Raw genomic sequence first — 6053 nt, 5'->3', positions numbered from 1 at the left:
TCTGTCTTCAACCTTTAAATGGGGATAAAAGCAGAGCTGACTTCAGAGTTCTTAGAAGGATTAATCAAACTACCTCATGCCTAATATGAAGCACAACCCTGGAGATACTCATACATTATCATCACCCAGCAATGATTATTAGTATATTAACTAAGGTGACCAGTTATTATGTTCAAAACAATTATTTCACTTTATACTGGCAGGAGTCTAAAACATTGATATACTTCCACGTGTTTTCAGGTATTTGAGTATATGATCCTTGTAGCAGAGCAGATCAAAATCTGTGACCTGTATGCAGCCAGCACTTTCTCCTTCTTCCTTACAGCCCATCTGTTACCCCACAACAATCACAGAGGCACTCAGTCTAACACCTGCACATTCCAACTGAGAAGTTGATTAATTTGTAGAAGCATCTTAAAAAACGTCTCTCTCTCACACACACACACACACATTATTCAATAACTACAAAATAGAATTTCAGACACATGAATAAGAACTAGTAACCTGAATGCCAAAATAAAAATCTAACTCAACAGATAGAATAAACGGTGAGACTACAATGATCTTTTATTTTTTCGCCTTCTATTTACTTCTTAGGTCATTTTCTCCTAAGGTGGACCTTAAACAAAACCTAGATATAAAATAAATGTTATCATTTTGTTATTTTGCTCTCATATGGAATTCAAAAAATCTACATGGAAGGTCACTAAATTCTACCTAGCTGCAAGAAAGGGAAATGATGAGCAGTCCTCAAGAGCACATCCAGCTTTCTTCCAAAGGGTGCCGCTCACACAGTTGCATACACCCTTCCTGTCGTCCCAGGTGCCGGAGTTGAAAATATTTCAGCACTTGGCAATCTTGAAGATACTCTCTGCGGTGGCTATAAAAAGACTGGTCTTAGCTTCTGTCAATAGGGTAGCACACACTTCTGTATCATTTTACCATGAGGAAGTTTCTGGAGTTGCCACACCCATGACACCTCAACTTCTCTTTTTCGACGTGTGTAAATTTTTTCTACTTCTGTGTCTCAGGAGTAGGTCTCTGGTGGTTCAGTTATTTCCCAGGCTTTTACCTGAATGTGGGCAACCTCAGCAGCAGGGGCTCCTGGAAACATGCTTCACCTATTTTTCTCAGCATATAGGAGAACCATTGACTGGACTTATGAGGGAAGTGGTTGGTTGCAGAGGTTCCCAAGTTCTTAACCGAGTTAAAAATAACAACTTGTATTCATCTTTTGACCATGGCAACATAAGTACTGAAGTCCCTTTGCTTTCTTTTACCTCAAACAGGAGTTGAGAGATGTTGGTTTCTAGGTTCTGGGAAGCCAATAGTTGGGGGTTATTTTTCTTCCTGCCTATCGTCAACATTACTTATAGATTTAATTGTTTTCATTTTATTTACATTAGAATGAGGGAGGGGGGAGGGCTCCTGCAAGTCAGGGAGAGGGGAAGAGGGAGGAGGAGGGAGTCTGTACCTTAGCCTCAAATGGGTATCAATCTTAACAATATAACTGTGACACTCACCAGGGCCTATCTGGTGATTAATGCCAAGATCTCCACACAAGGTTATCAGGTGGCATAAGGGAAGATCATGACTGAACACACACAGGGACCAGTGAAGGAACCTGGCTAAAAGGAGCTGGAGATGAAGGGGAAACTGGGCGCATCTGTTTCTGGTCTAGAAAGAGGAGGGTTTCCTCAGCAAAGGCTTTATTCCAGTTTCTTGCCAACAGCTAAGGCAGGAAGTCCAGATCTCACTTAGTATTTGATCTGATATTTATAATTTTTAATTCAAAGAAAGTTTTACTACAAAATATGGAGAGGCAACTCTCCTAGCAAAGTTCAGCTTGGCATGAAGCAATCTTTTTCATTAGTGACTGTGGAACAGTCACTAGTGAGCCTGCATCCTGCCCCAGCCATGTGGCTAAAGAAAAAAAAAAATAAAAAATCAAACCTCAACCTGGTGTTCTAGTGGTGAAGTGGCTTGTAACTCTAGAACCTTCCACTCTAGTTATTCCAAGAGCGGCTTTATTCAAGTTGGCTTTTGTAGCTTGTATAGACTTGGAAAGCTGCCATTAAAAGAAGAGCACCTAGCCATTTAATCACTAGTAATTTGAAGCAAATAAGTCCAGTACGAAGGACGAGTACAATAAAATCAGCAAGTAACATGATTTTAAGCAATGGGAAAATTCTAAGATGGGATGGGGCATTTTTAGAATAATGACAGTGCTGTCTTCAAAGACAATTGGTTCTTTAACAATTTTTTTTTAGAAAATTGAGCTGTTGAGACCTATGTCCTCTACCCCATTGGACAGAAAAAGGATTGGGAAAATTTCCTTGGTTTGTTATTATTTCTTGGTAGACCTCATTAGGAAAGCAGGCAGTGTGAAAAAGAACATACTACATGTTGGTAATGGCAGGTGCTGAGTTAGTGTGTGTATGTGTCTGTCTGTGTGCATGCCTATGTAATAAGAAAAAGGCATCTGATAATGTAAGGAAGAAAAGTGATTAATAAAGCGAATGATAATTTCACAGGCTACAAAAGGAGCAAAGACCTGATGGGAATTTACTTTACTTAGGAATTATGATGTCATTGGTGACCCGACCAAGGGTAGATTCTGTAAAATGCTAAGGGCAAACCCTGGTTACAGGAAGGTGAAGAGTAGACAGAGACTTCCTTTTCCAACAATATTGGCAGAGTAAATATCCTGAAAAATGATCCTGCTGCAAAGCTCCTGAATGTTTGAGTTGGAGAGAGTAAGAGAAACGATCAGAGTCATGAGAGGCCAAAACTTGTGGGAAAAACTAACTCAAAGAGTTGTAAGCAATGAAATCATCTGTTAATTCCAGTAACCTAGAGCTTCGGTTTTGACCTTGACAAACTCGGGTCTGTACTGGTCAAAGAGCTGGATTCCAGTTCTGAGACCTGTAAAGAACCGAATCTTCAGTTAAAGTGTCAATTAGAAAAAAAGAAAATGCCAACAAAATATGCCTTGAATTAAGAAATAAACAAAATGTCCTCTGGTAAGTCTTAAACCAGAGCTAATCCTTCTATAGGCCAGCGTCCACATTTCCCTGCCTGCAGTCTGATAGAGACTTCAGCAAACCCAGGCTTAAAGCTTCCCCAAGCGCCTGTCAGAAGAAGGTAATAGTTTTCTCGAGATGAATCAACTATCAAATTAAGCCTCAAAGAATTCCTCCTGTCAAGTTCCTACCTCATCTTAGAACTTAAAAGTACAAAAGAAAAAAGGCAACAGTGAAAGAGTTTCATCAGAATGTTTCATCACATTCCACAAATCAGACCTAGAAAGAGCTCAGATATTCCAATTGTTACATTTCCAAGATTAGCGTATTTCAAGCAAAACAAAAACAAAAACCTAACAAACAATCAAAAAAACCCAACAACAACAACAAATAAGGAAGGGACGCCAGAGGGGCTCAGTCGGTTAAGCCTCAGACTCTTGATTTCTGCTCAGGTCAGGACCTCATGGCTCTCTAGCTCAAGCCCTGTGTTGGACTCCGTGCTCATAGCACGGAGCCTGCTTGGGATCCCCTCTCTTCCTCTCTTTCTGCTCCTCCCCTGCTCATGCATGCTCACTCACGCTCTCTCAAAAAAATAAACTTCAACAAAATATGAGTAAGGACAAAGTGACGTATAAAGAAAAGTGAGCAGTTGAAATAAAAATCCACAATAACTTGGACATATAGAATGAAAATACAGTTAAAGTAAGAATTTGATAGGTGTGCAGGGCACCTGGGTGGTTCACTTAAATATCTAACTCTTGATTTCGGGTCGGGTCACAATCTCACAGTTTGTGGATTCGAGGCCCAGGTCAGGCTCTGCACTGACAGTGTGGACACTGCTTGGGATTCTCTCTCTTTCCCCCTCCCTCCCCCCCTACCTCTCTCCCTCCCTCTCCCCCTCCCCCTCTCCCTCTCCCTCACACACACACTCTTACAACAAATAAATGAACTTTAAAAAAATAATTTGATAGGTGTGCCACTTGGCCTCAGACATGACTGAGGAGAGCAGGAACAAGCTGGAATATGGATCTGAAGCACCTTGCCCCTAGAGAAGACAGAGAGATAGAGAAGAAACATGAAAGCAGTTGAGGGACATGAAGCAAAGAATATTAAGATGTAATCTAAGTCAAATCAAAATTCTAAAAACAAAGAGCAGAGAAACAGAAGGGATGACTGAAACAAAGTAAGCTCAGCCTTATGCAAACTAGAGAATACAAATGAAAACACCTTTAAAAAAAATCCAGAGAGATGGGGCGCCCAGGTGGCTCAGTCAGTTGAGCGTCCGACTTCAGCTCAGGTCATTATCTCACGGTTCCTGAGTTTGAGCCCCACATCAGGCTCTGTGCTAACAGCTCAGTGCCTGGAACCTGGTTTAGATTCTGTGTCTCCCTTCTCTCTGCCCCATCCCCACTCACACTCGGTCTCTCTCGGTCTTAAAAATAAATAAAACATTAAAAATTAAAAAAAAAAATCCGGAGAGAAAAACACACTACCTCCAAAGAAACAACTGGAATGATAACTGAATTCCAAACAACACAAGGCAGAAACTGTAATATAGGATCCCATTTATTAAAACAATTTTATAGCTACATACCTAGAATTATATACTACTATAATATCACTTTAAGAAAATAAAAATAAGAAATTCTAAAATACATACTTCCAGACTAAGAAAAAATCATTTCAGAAAAATTGAGTTCAAGAAGGAAAGGTGAGCAAATAAAATAGTAAAAGTGAGTGAACTTAAACAAGTATTAACTTTATAAAATAATACAACATAAATTTAGAGTGTATTAGTCTTCTATTGCTATGTTACAAAGTACCAGAAACTTAGTGGCTTAAAACAACCAGTATTTATTATCTCTAAGTTTCCAAGGATCAGGAGTCTGGATACAACACAGTTGGGTTATATGACCTGGGGTCTCACATGACTGCATTCAAGGCATAAATGAGCTGTTCTCATATGGAGGGGCTACTGAGAAAGGATCCATTTCAAGTTCATTCATATTATTAGCAGAACTAATTTCCTTGAGGCTCTACAACTGATGTCCCAGACCTTTTCCTGGCTGTTAGCTAGATTCCACTTTGTTTCATAGAACCTCCCACAAATGACATCCAACTTCAAGTTATTAAGGACAATCTCTCCAGTATGTAAATAATGGACATATCATCCCATCACCCTGGCCATATAATGTAATCAAGGTAGTGACATCCCACTATTTTTGCTATGTTCTATTGGTTAGAAGCAAGTCACAAGCTCTCCCCAAACTCAAGGGGAGAAAATTATGCAAGGACAGGACATACCTTAGGGTATTTTCACCAAGAGAGTTTTAAAAATAATAACCAAGGGAGATATCAAACAACTAGTTAGTCACAAAGAGCATGATCAGAGTTAAAATGTGCTGAAGTCATATGAAGATGCAGATTAATTCTAAACTGCATTAAGCATAAATAGCACAAAATAAGAGAGTAAAAATAAAAGTAAAATATAAACCTACATTTTTCAATGAAAGGGTAAACTAAAGTTAATGTGGCTATACTAATAGCAGATAAAATAGATAAAATTGAACTTAAGGTAAAAAACCTGGTTTCAGTTAGTGGGTCACTATCTAATGATAAAGAAATCGCACGCACCAAATTTCACAATTCCAAAAGTTCATGGTAAAAATTGGCAGAGAGAGATCCATAAGTCATAGTGAGTGATTTTTGAGATATATTGGTTGGCAAGTGATAGATCCATTAGTTTCCCCCTCTCCTCAAAAAAAAAAAAAAAACCCAGTAAGATATAGAAGACTTTGAGAACACAATTAATAGGTTTTCACTGTATGATGTAGAATAAAATACAAAACAATTAGAGAAAAACCTTATTTGCAAGCATTCATGATACTGACTATATAGAGAAACCATGCAATAGTTATAAAACAAATATGAAAGATTTAACATGAATCACATTCTAGAACTACAACAAAATTAGGTTTGAAGTCAGTAAGATTATGAAAAGATTCATGTTTAGGGATTTGAAAACACTTC

Source organism: Acinonyx jubatus, chromosome A2 (genome assembly GCF_027475565.1).
Source record: "Acinonyx jubatus isolate Ajub_Pintada_27869175 chromosome A2, VMU_Ajub_asm_v1.0, whole genome shotgun sequence".
NCBI lineage: Eukaryota > Metazoa > Chordata > Mammalia > Carnivora > Felidae > Acinonyx > Acinonyx jubatus.
The sequence above is the reverse complement of the archived record's forward strand: the minus strand, read 5'-3'. Positions refer to the sequence as shown.